General features: G+C 44.9%; 1 protein-coding gene across 2 annotated transcripts in view; it reads right to left on the reverse strand.

Annotated features, from left to right (window-relative positions):
* The window catches only part of N4BP3 (NEDD4 binding protein 3), an 84,795-nt gene that overhangs the window by 16,785 nt on the left and 55,908 nt on the right, over positions 1-12,102 (reverse strand). Inside the window, exon 2 of one of the 2 annotated variants that reach the window (XM_077472370.1) lies at positions 2,475-2,631. The exons of the other annotated variant lie outside the window; for it this stretch is intronic. The gene's annotated coding sequence lies outside the window, so the exon portion shown is untranslated. The remainder of the gene's footprint in view (positions 1-2,474; positions 2,632-12,102) is intronic. 2 annotated transcript variants of the gene reach the window in all.

A 12,102-nucleotide genomic window follows, 5' to 3' on the forward strand; every position in this document is an offset into this window, starting at 1 on the left:
GGTGATCCTGCCAGTTCCCCTGCCTTCCTATTTTAAACTGACCACACTAGGCACAGACGCACATCCATTCCAGCCTGTTCATTTTCTGGCTCTGCTGGCGGAACAGCCTGTCTGTCCTCCAATGGCCAAGACCTGTGATGACATGCTCTCCACCCCCCCCCCCCCCCCATGCACAGCCATTCACTGGGAAGATTGTTTATACACCTCACCTCTCTAAGCCCCCTATGCAGCTGAGAACAGAGATTATCTGATCAAAAAAAAAAGGTATTGAAAATGTTTAATATATATATATATATATATATATATATATATATATATATATATATATGTATGTGTATATATATATATATATATATATATATATATATACTTTTTGTGGGGGGAAAAGCAAGTAAAAAAATAAAAATATAGCATATACAATTGAGACAAAAGTCATATTATGATGGAATATTATTAAAAAAGACCTTTCTGTCATCTGCAATGCAATCTGTGTACAGAACACCTTGAAGTAGCCATATTGCATTGCATCTTACAGAACATGTAATTTCCTGCTTGGCTTACTGATTTTCCCAGAAGTATGAAACACGTCAGAGTTTTGGCATCCCCTGCAACAAAAATGTAATTTTTTTGTGAGATACTACTAAAGGGAAGTCATGTCTAAAGGGATGCAGACCATGCCACTTTCCTCATTAGAGCCCTACAATTACAGCAGCTGATTGATAATTGTACAATTACTCATAAACAGATTCACTGTGTACACGAACAGACTAACAAACAGCTATTTCGTCAGAACAACAAAAAGGTAGGAATTTGCAACAAAGTTTGTTAGAATCTTTGCATTGTACATAGATCACCCAGAGGGGAATGTTTTTTGTCAATAAAACTGGAGTTACTCTTTAAAAAGGTAAGTTCAGCTTTTCACAAAAAATTAGGTGGTAAACCAACTCCAAATATCCGGACCAACCTTTTGGACCCTGCTGCACATAGAGGCTGTCATGCCTTGTGCTGCTGTCCATACACAATACGCAGCCCTGGAGTGAATATCCATCATAATGCTCCCAATGGCAAACGGCGACTGGTCAGCACAGCCACATGATTATGAGTGAATATCCATCATAATGGAGTGAATATCCATCATAATGCTCCCAATGGCAAGCACCGACTGGTCAGCACAGCCACATGATTATGAGTGAATATCCATCATAATGGAGTGAATATCCATCATAATGCTCCCAATGGCAAGCACCGACTGGTCAGCACAGCCACATGATTATGAGTGAATATCCATCATAATGGAGTGAATATCCATCATAATGCTCCCAATGGCAAGCACCGACTGGTCAGCACAGCCACATGATTATGAGTGAATATCCATCATAATGGAGTGAATATCCATCATAATGCTCCCAATGGCAAGCACCGACTGGTCAGCACAGCCACATGATTATGAGTGAATATCCATCATAATGGAGTGAATATCCATCATAATGCTCCCAATGGCAAGCACCGACTAGTCAGCACAGCCATGTGATTATGAGTGAATTTCCATCATAATGGAGTGAATATCCATCATAATGGAGTGAATATCCATCATAATGCTCCCAATGGCAAGCACCGACTAGTCAGCACAGCCATGTGATTATGCTGAACAGTGAGAAGTGCATCTGAGGTGTCTCTTCCAGGCAGGTGTCCCAGAAGAAATTAGTGTTTGCCATTGCAAGAATAATAATGGAAACTTGCTTCAGGGCTGTGTTTTGAGGTGTACGGACCTCTATACAGGCAGCACAGGGCATCATGGCCACTAAGTGCAGCAAGATCTAGTGGCCAAGATATTTGGAGCTAGTACACCAATCCAAGGCACTTATCAAAGCAAATTTCCACATAAGAAATAATGGAAAAGCAAATGATTTGTTCCACAATCAAACCCTCAGTTTATAGTCCATATAAAAAGATTATAGCAATGTGATAGGTTGTGTAACCATAAAATGTCCATCCACAAATGGAAGCCTCCACAAGGGGATTAGAAGCAAAATCCAGCAGGAGCTACAGAGTATAAAAGAGAAGAGAGGCGCATCTAAGTGTAGCAATATGATTACATTTAATGAAGGAACATTTACCAACTCACATGGTTGATGATTAAAAAAGGCACATCTAAGTATGCAGGCATCCGAGGTAAAGCTGTCCAGATAGACCTTCCACCGCACCGCCAGCTTTCACCAATGTCAGTCTGCAATCGTGACTGGGAAGACTACCCTGCAGTAGAGTTATCTAAAAGTGAGGCTTGAAGCAATCGTGGTGCACGGCGTGGAAGGGACAACATCGATGGCGGTGAGGAGGATGGTCTATGTGGACAGCTTTACACATAGACAGAGAGAGCTGTGTACAAAATAGAATGGGTTGTGTTTTACATTCAGATAGACAGACAGAAACATGAAAGCTGCCAATGCTGACTTCTCCTAAAAATGTTTTATCACCTGTCTTTTAGTTTCCAATCTCATACTGGTTCCAGGTCACGATTGGCTGATCTTTACTTTCAGCACCGATGTAATCAAGTGCCTTCACATACATGGTTAGTACTGAAGTGAGCCTGGGGTAGCATTTTCTCCATGAAAGTTATTTTAGTCTATTCATCTGTAAAGCGGATAACATAGCTTTAGGGTTGAGTTTTGACTAGATGGGCCACTTCATTATCCAAATGAATGCCAGTAAAGAGTTGACCAAACTTTTCAGATTTTTGGCTAAACATTTGTAGGAAAATCATTTGTCAGAACATTCTCTTTCTTGCCATCACTGAGTCAACTAATTTCATCAAAAACCCTTATGTTTACTTAAACCGGCTATTTCTTATAATGGAATCCCAAAAGTAATAACAGGCTTCATTGCAAAATGATTAAAAGAGAAGTATGGATTTTTTTTTTTTTTTTACATTATACTGAGCCAGGTGGCGGTCCAGGCATGTGGGTGGATCCCTACCATATGGTCGCGATCTTTCTTGAGCCTGGACCGGCTCTGTGACATCAGACGACAGCAGCCTTCAGCCCTCTCTCTGCTGAAAACGGGAATGGAAAATGGAGAACTTTTCTCAAACAAACTAAATTCTAACTGTGAATATGGCATTCATTCGGGTAAAAACGTTTGACTGTACTTCCATGGATCACAGGAGTGCAGTTCGTGTTCTACACTCCTGTGATCATAGAAGTACAGTCAAACGTTTTTACCCGAATGAATGCCATATTTACATTTAGAATTTAGTTTGTTCCAGAAAAGTTTTCCATTCTGCTCCTTTGAGTTTTGTTGTCACTGTGGTTGAAAATGAATGTCAATTTGACCCCGACTAACTATTAGAAAATCAATTGAACGTTCTGGAAACAAACATTTTCAAATGGAAATCTACTGGTGTATGGCCAGCTATGGCTTTAGCTTGAATGTCAATCTGCCGAATAATCCCTTTGTTTAGTTGAAGCTTTAGTGAATTTGTATATGTAGAGCTGCAGAACGTAACTTAATTACAAACTAAGACCTTGTTTACACTTGGTTGGGCTCAGCAAAAACATGCAGTTGAGCTACTTTTTTTTTTTAAGTTGCAGAGGTAGCAGATAGGGTTGTACACATGCTGTCATGCTTTGCAACGCCGAGTGGCCAGTGTTAATTTAGGCCTCATGCACACGAGACGCAGTTAAACGCGCGTTCAGATGCAGTTGGACAGTTTTTTCAACTGCCCCTGAACTCATTCAATGTTATCCTATGTGTCCATGCACACAGTCTCGTTTTTTTCCGTTTTTATGCAGTTGCGTTTAGTCTCGTTTTTCCAGAAGCAAAAAAATGCGTTCAGAAACAAAAATTTCCACGTTTCAGACGCAAAACGCGGTAAAACGCGGCAAAACGCCGCTACCGCGTTTAGCCGCGTTTGCGTTTATATGCGTTTTTAAAGGTGACCTTTTTTTTTACATTAAAAATCTCAAAAATGATTGCAAATGATGAAAAACCATTAGAAAAATATTTTAAACAATTGCAATTGCAAGTGGACAATCCACAACTTGTGGCAAGTGACATGGCAGGTGGCAAGTGACGTGGCAAGTGGACAATCCACAACTTGTGGCAAGTGACATGGCAGGTGGCAAGTGATGTGGCAAGTGGACAATCCACAACTTGTGGCAAGTGACGTGGCAGGTGAAGTGGCAAGTGACGTGGAAAGTGGACAATCCACAACTTGTGGCAGGTGACGTGGCAAGTGACCTGGCAGGTGACGCGGCAAGTGACCTGGCAGGTGACGTGGCAAGTGGAAAATCAACAACTTGTGGCAGGTGACTGGCATGTGACGTGGCAAGTGGACAATCCATAACTTGTGGCAGGTGACGTGGCAAGTGACGTGGCAAGTGGACAATCCACTTGTGGCAGGGGACGTGGCAAGTGACGTGGCAAGTGGACAATCCACTTGTGGCAGGGGATGTGGCAAGTGACGTGGCGAGTGGACAATCCACAACTTGTGTCAGGTGACGTGGCAAGTGGACAATCCACAACTTGTGGCAGGTGATGTGGCAAGTGATGTGGCAAGTGGACAATCCACTTGTGGCAGGTGACGTGGCAGGGGACGTGGCAAGGGACGTGGCAAGTGGACAATCCACAACTTGTGGCAGGTGATGTGGCAAGTGATGTGGCAAGTGGACAATCCACTTGTGGCAGGTGACGTGGCAGGGGACGTGGCAAGGGACGTGGCAAGGGACGTGGCAAGTGGACAATCCACAACTTGTGGCAGGTGACGTGGCAGGTGATGTGGCAAGTGATGTGGCAGGTGATGTGACAAGTGGACAATCCACATCTTGTGGCAAGTGACGTGGCAGCTGACGTGGCAGCTGACGTGGCAAGTGGACAATCCAAAACTTGTGGCAGGTGACGTGGCAGGTGACGTGGCAAGTGACGTGGCAAGTGGACAATCCACATCTCGTGGCAAGTGACGTGGCAGGTGATGTGGCAAGTGACGTGGCAAGTGGACAATCCACAACTTGTGGCAGGTGATGTGGCAAGTGACGTGGCAGGTGATGTGGACAATCCCCAACTTGTGGCAGGTGACGTGGCAAGTGACGTGGCAAGTGGACAATCCACAACTTGTGGCAGGTGACGTGGCAGGTGACGTGGCAAGTGGACAATCCACAACTTGTGGCAGGTGACGTGGCAAGTGACGTGGCAGGTGATGTGGCAAGTGACGTGGCAAGTAGACAATCCACAACTTGTGGCAGGTAATGTGGCAAGTGACGTGGCAGGTGATGTGGCAAGTCACGTGGCAAGTGGACAATCCACAACTTGTGGCAGGTGATGTGGCTGGTGACGTGGCAAGTGGACAATCCACAGCTTGTGGCAGGTGGCATGGCAGATGATGTGGAAAGTGGACAATCCACATCTCGTGGCAAGTGACGTGGCAGGTGATGTGGCAAGTGACGTGGCAAGTGGACAATCCACAACTTGTGGCAGGTGATGTGGCAAGTGGACAATCCCCAACTTGTGGCAAGTGACGTGGCAAGTGACGTGGCAAGTGGACAATCCAAAACTTGTGGCAGGTGACGTGGCAAGTGACGTGGCAGGTGATGTGGCAAGTGACGTGGCAAGTAGACAATCCACAACTTGTGGCAGGTGATGTGGCAAGTGACGTGGCAGGTGATGTGGCAAGTCATGTGGCAAGTGGACAATCCACAACTTGTGGCAGGTGATGTGGCTGGTGACGTGGCAAGTGGACAATCCACAACTTGTGGCAGGTGGCATGGCAGGTGACATGGAAAGTGGACAATCCACATCTTGTGGCAAGTGACGTGGCAGGTGATGTGGCAAGTGACGTGGCAAGTGGACAATCCACAACTTGTGGCAGGTGATGTGGCAAGTGACGTGGCAGGTGATGTGGACAATCCCCAACTTGTGGCAGGTGACGTGGCAAGTGACGTGGCAAGTGGACAATCCACAACTTGTGGCAGGTGACGTGGCAAGTGGACAATCCACAACTTGTGGCAGGTGACGTGGCAAGTGACATGGCAGGTGATGTGGCAAGTGACGTGGCAAGTAGACAATCCACAACTTGTGGCAGGTGATGTGGCAAGTGACGTGGCAGGTGATGTGGCAAGTCACGTGGCAAGTGGACAATCCACAACTTGTGGCAGGTGATGTGGCTGGTGACGTGGCAAGTGGACAATCCACAGCTTGTGGCAGGTGGCATGGCAGATGACGTGGAAAGTGGACAATCCACATCTCGTGGCAAGTGACGTGGCCGGTGATGTGGCAAGTGACGTGGCAAGTGGACAATCCACAACTTGTGGCAGGTGATGTGGCAAGTGGACAATCCCCAACTTGTGGCAAGTGACGTGGCAAGTGACGTGGCAAGTGGACAATCCAAAACTTGTGGCAGGTGACGTGGCAAGTGACGTGGCAGGTGATGTGGCAAGTCACGTGGCAAGTGGACAATCCACAACTTGTGGCAGGTGACGTGGCAAGTGACGTGGCAGGTGATGTGGCAAGTGACGTGGCAAGTAGACAATCCACAACTTGTGGCAGGTGATGTGGCAAGTGACGTGGCAGGTGATGTGGCAAGTCACGTGGCAAGTGGACAATCCACAACTTGTGGCAGGTGATGTGGCTGGTGACATGGCAAGTGGACAATCCACAGCTTGTGGCAGGTGGCATGGCAGATGACGTGGAAAGTGGACAATCCACATCTCGTGGCAAGTGACGTGGCAGGTGATGTGGCAAGTGACGTGGCAAGTGGACAATCCACAACTTGTGGCAGGTGATGTGGCAAGTGGACAATCCCCAACTTGTGGCAAGTGACGTGGCAAGTGACGTGGCAGGTGGACAATCCAAAACTTGTGGCAGGTGACGTGGCAAGTGACGTGGCAGGTGATGTGGCAAGTCACGTGGCAAGTGGACAATCCACAACTTGTGGCAGGTGACGTGGCAGTTGGACAATCCACAACTTGTGGCAGATGACATGGCAAGTGACGTGGCAGGTGATGTGGCAAGTCATGTGGCAAGTGGACAATCCACAACTTGTGGCAGGTGCCGTGGCAAGTGACATGCTAAATACAAGTACACTGCAGCTCTCACAGCTGCTGCTACTCACTCTGGTCTCACAAAATTGCTGAAATAGTTAATTTTTGAGCTGGGGAGGGTCTATGATGTTAGCTTAACTAAACGCTTCTAGACGCAAACGCGGTAAAACGCGGTAAAACGCCGCTAAATCGCGGTAAAAATCGCGGCAAAACGCGCGTTTCTAAACGCCGGTTTCAACATGTGTCCAGCAGCGTTTGCATCTGCGTCTCGTGTGCATGAAGCCTTAGTCGACTAAAATGACTAAAACAATTTAGTCTACTAAAATGACTAAAACATTTTAGTCTACTAAATGAATACTATTTTAGTCTAATAAAAAACGACTAAAACAATTGAGATGACTAAAATACGACTAAAACTAAAATGCCATTTTAGTCAAAAGACTATGACTACAACTAAATTGCAATTAATGAAATGTACTGGAGATTTTAGTCAACTAAATTGTACTGGAGATTTAGTTGACTAAATTTGACTAAAACTAAAACAATTGCAGAAGACTAAAATGGGACTAAAACTAAAATGCCATTTTAGTCCTATAACTAAAATGAACACTGCGAGTGTATTCAGCGGGTAGAACTACTTGCCAAACACAGCCCACCCAAATGAATAGTACAAAAGGGAGAGAAAGTGTGCCAGACTAAGTGCAGTATACAGGAAAAGGCATTTATTAAAATTAAAACATACAGCCATTTCATTTTAATAAATGCCTTTTCCTTTATACTGCACTTAGTCTGACACACTTTCTCTCCCTTTTGCACATTGTATCCTTTAGAGAGCCCTGCTTCTCCTCTCAAGATTGTTGCAGCCAACGGTGCATCTTCATTTTATCCCAATTGATTTTGACATTTTAGCCTATTTACCATTGTTTTTATCCGTGTAAAGAGACTTTACAGTGACTGATCCCTTGCGCCATCTGATCCCATGTGTGCTCTTACCCAAATGAATAGGGCCACCTAGGCATACATGACATGACACCTCCTCACTGCTTGTCAAACGCCCTATGAATTGCAAGCTTTTGTGGATCGCTCTTCAGAGGTTAAGGCTACTGTAAATGAGCACTTAGGCTAATATTATTATGCAGGATTTATACTGCGCCAACAGTTTGCGCAGCGCTTTACTACATGAGGGCACACATTACAGTTACAATACAATTCAATTCAGCAGGGATCAGAGGGCCCTGCTGAATACCAGGGCAGAAGAGGGTTAAGTACACCTGTCTGATCACCTAAACACCTATTCCCACAGTAGGCTTCCTTATCGCACATTCCTTCACTGATATTACTGTTTGTTTTATTAATTAAACAGTTCAAACATTTCATGAGTAGGCTGCAGGGTCAGGGCTGCTGGTGGCTGGAATGTGCTGCTTAAACCCATTGTTACAGACACAATGGCAGATCCTTCAAAGATCTGCGGAGCAAATTCCTTGCATGCCTGGCAGAACCATGATTAATTCATGCTAAAGAGACTGCTGTATGGGCTAATCGTCTTTCCAAGAAGCTAACACCACAAAACATGCCCACCAAGCCATTTTACCATCTGCCACCAAGAATCCAGACATACTGTAGATATTCACTACGTTTAGCTCTGTTGGCTTCACTCAACTGCTAATGATCCAGAAATAAGACAATGTATGCATCTTGGACATGTTTGTCTTTACTGTCGCACATGGATTTTCTGCCACACATGGGACAATTCAGGTAGTTTAATGAAGGCACACACATAAATGATGTCATTCTATAAAACATACAGTACAGCTAACAGGTGCAGTTATTGGGTCATGTAAGTTTTGTTTAACCACTTGCTTACCCGGTACTTAAACCCCCCTCCTATCCAGACCAATTTTCAGCTTTCAGCTCTGATGCACTTTGAATGACAATTTCGCAGTCATACAACACTGTACCCAAATTTATAATCCCCCCCCCCCCCCCAAATAGAGCTTTATTTTGGTGGTATTTGATCACCTGTGCGATTTTTATTTTTTGTTAAAAAAATGTAAAAAGACCAAATAAAAAAAAAAAATGTTTTCTTAATTTTGTTATAAAAATTTAAAACGGGATATTTTTGTCCGTCATTGATATATGCTGATGAGGTGGCAGTGATGGGCACTGATAGGTGGCAGTGATGGGCATTGATCGGTTACACTGATATGTGGCACTGATTGGCACCACTCGTGGGCATTGATAGGTGGGAATTCACATCCATGCTGTGGCCGTCATTCGGACATAGCGTGGATGTCAGGTGGTTAAGGTTTTGGTATGTGTCTTCATGTGTTCTTTGAATTACTCTTTGTTATCCTGAATTATAGTGTATTAAAGTGAACTTGTTCTATATCCTTGCAGGAAAAGCAACAGGTTTGCCTAAATCTTGCCCCTATTAAAGAGGTATTAAACCCAAAAGCAAACATTTCTTATACTGCAGCTTACCAATTCTTAGGCTCTAATGTACACTGCAGCTGCTAACTAAACTCACGTTAGGAGCAGTTGGGCGTTCTTTTTCAGCACCCCCTAAACTCTCCTCACTGTTATCTTATGTGTACATGTAAACTCAGTCCTTTATATAGAGGTAGTTGAGTTTACTGACTTTTTTTTAAAGCAGATAAATCGCATACAGGACTGTAGTTTACCGGCATTTCAAACGCAAAATGCTTAGAACTGCTTGTAAACGCGTGGAAATGTTAAGATACAACTTTTAGCCACATAAAGCGTTTTTTTTGGACGTGTCAAAATCAATGGTGCCCTATGAGAGCCGTCTTAACTGATCTGACTTTCAGCCCATGGATTTGAATGGGATCCGCATCCAAGTTGGATCATCATAATCTTTTTTTTTTTTTTTTTACTAGTAATGGCGGTGATCAGTGATTTTTAGCGGGACTACGACATTGTTGACTTTCTTTGGGAATCAGTGACATTATTAGTGATCGGTGCTAAAAATATGTACTGACATTGTACTAATGACACTGGCAGGGAAGGGGTTAACATTAGGGGCGATCAAAGGGTTAAATGGGTTTCCCCTCAATGTGTTTCTTACTGTATGGGGGGATGGGCTGCCTGGGATAACACACAGATCCATCTTCCTGCATAGCAGAAATCTCTGTGTGATCCCCTGTCAGAATGGAGATCTGCCTTGTTTAGTGTCACTGCATGGAGCGATCATGGGTGGCCAGCGGACTGAGTCAGTTGAACCTGCTGATTGGCTCCCCCACTGGCCAATGGGCGCCCACAGCTGAGCCAACCTGCTGCAGTATAACTGCGACGGCTGGTCGGCAAGAGGTTAAAGGGGAACCCCACACAAAAAAAACCCAAAAAACAAAAACACCCCCAAGATCCATACCAGAACCTTATACGAGCATGAAGCCCGGCCGGTCAGGAATGGCAGGGGGTGACGAGCAAGTGCCCACCCCCTGGACCATACCAGGCCACACGTTCTCAACATGGGTGGTGTGGGTGCTTTGGGGCAGGGATCTGCGCCCCGCTTATCCCCCCCTTTCCTGACCTGCCAGGCTGCATGCTCAGATAAGGGTCTGGTATGGATTTTGATGGGGGGGCCCACACCTTTTTTTGTTGTTGTAGGGTTTACCCTTAAAATCTTCGGTCTGGTATGGCTGTTTTTTTTCCCCATTTTGGTGTGGGGTTCCCCCTCAAGATCATCAGAGCACAAGCCGCACCACAAGACGGATCAGGATGATCTGACTCAGATGCAACTTCTATTCAAATCAATGGGTAGAAAGTCAGATCAAAGACGGCTCTCATAGGGAACAATTGATTTTGAATACAGGCAGAGAAACGCTGCTAAAAGCTAACACAGCTAAGCGCGCATTAACGGCAATGCAAAAAGCTACTAAAAGCACGTTTTTACAGCTGTTTTTTATGGCATTGCTAGTGGCTTTGCAGCTATTTTTTTCTAACTCCCTTAGTGCATGAAGCCTTTTTAGGCTATTTCTGTTTTCATCTGGTAATCCAACCAATAGGTCTGTTTTTAAAAAGAACAAGCTCTCTGTTACAAAAAAAAATTTGAATGAAACGGTGTTTCATGTATTACTATTTCTATGTGTGAAATGATAAATGAACAGACTGGTGGACCACAGAAAACCAACACAGTATTCTTAGTGCCTGGATCTGTTTGGAAACTCCTGAATGATACTGTAAGGCTAAGTTCATACTGGCATGAAAAGCAGGCATTTGAGGGGTGTTAAAAATGCTCCTCAAACGCCTATACAAATGATATCAGCACATAGTAAATGTAATTCTAAACAAAATAAAAAAATGGGGTGAAATGGGGGGGGGGGACGATGTGGGTTCCCCCCCACTCCATACCATACCTGGATTTTAGGACCCCACACCAAAATTAAAAAAGAAAAAAAAATGGTGTGCCCCCCCATACCAGACCCTTATTTGAGCATGCAGCCCAGAATATGTTAAGGGAGAGGGCAAGCGAGTGCCCCCGCCCCCCCCTGAACCATACCAGGCTGGCCACATGCACTCAACATGGGGGGGGGGTATCAGCCCCCAGGTCCTGCCCCCCCGCAGACCCGCACAACCACCGCCCAGGGTTGTGGGGAAGAAGCTCTTGTTCCCATCAACATAGGGACAAGGTGCCCGAAGGCACCCCCCATGTTCAGTTGAATGTGTCTGCGGATGTGAATAATAATTACTTTATGAGAATGTTATTTCAACCGTGGCCACCTTTAAGAAATCTGTGCAGATTATGTCACATTTGATCAGTAGTAGTTGGACTAGCTGGCAATACACCTGTACTGCTGGAAGCCATGCTTCCTTGTTTTGAAGTCTCCTCTTGGAGAGGGAACGCTAGCAGTGAAGCATTGGTGTGAGAGGAGGGGAAAAAAAGAGCACAATAGCAATTCACAGGGGAGGATTAAAGAGGAAGCAGGTGAGGCTGTTTGGACAGGACGCACCTCGCATCTTGTTAAAAGTACAATCATGATGTTTTTACAGCAAGATGATTTACTACAGCTTGTTATTTCCCCCCAGTTCTGGCAATGACTGGTCACAAAGC

The sequence above is a fragment of the Lithobates pipiens genome, unplaced genomic scaffold (genome assembly GCF_037356315.1).
Source record: "Lithobates pipiens isolate NorthernLeopardFrog02 unplaced genomic scaffold, aLitPip1_a1.2 Scaffold_8, whole genome shotgun sequence".
Taxonomy (NCBI): domain Eukaryota; kingdom Metazoa; phylum Chordata; class Amphibia; order Anura; family Ranidae; genus Lithobates; species Lithobates pipiens.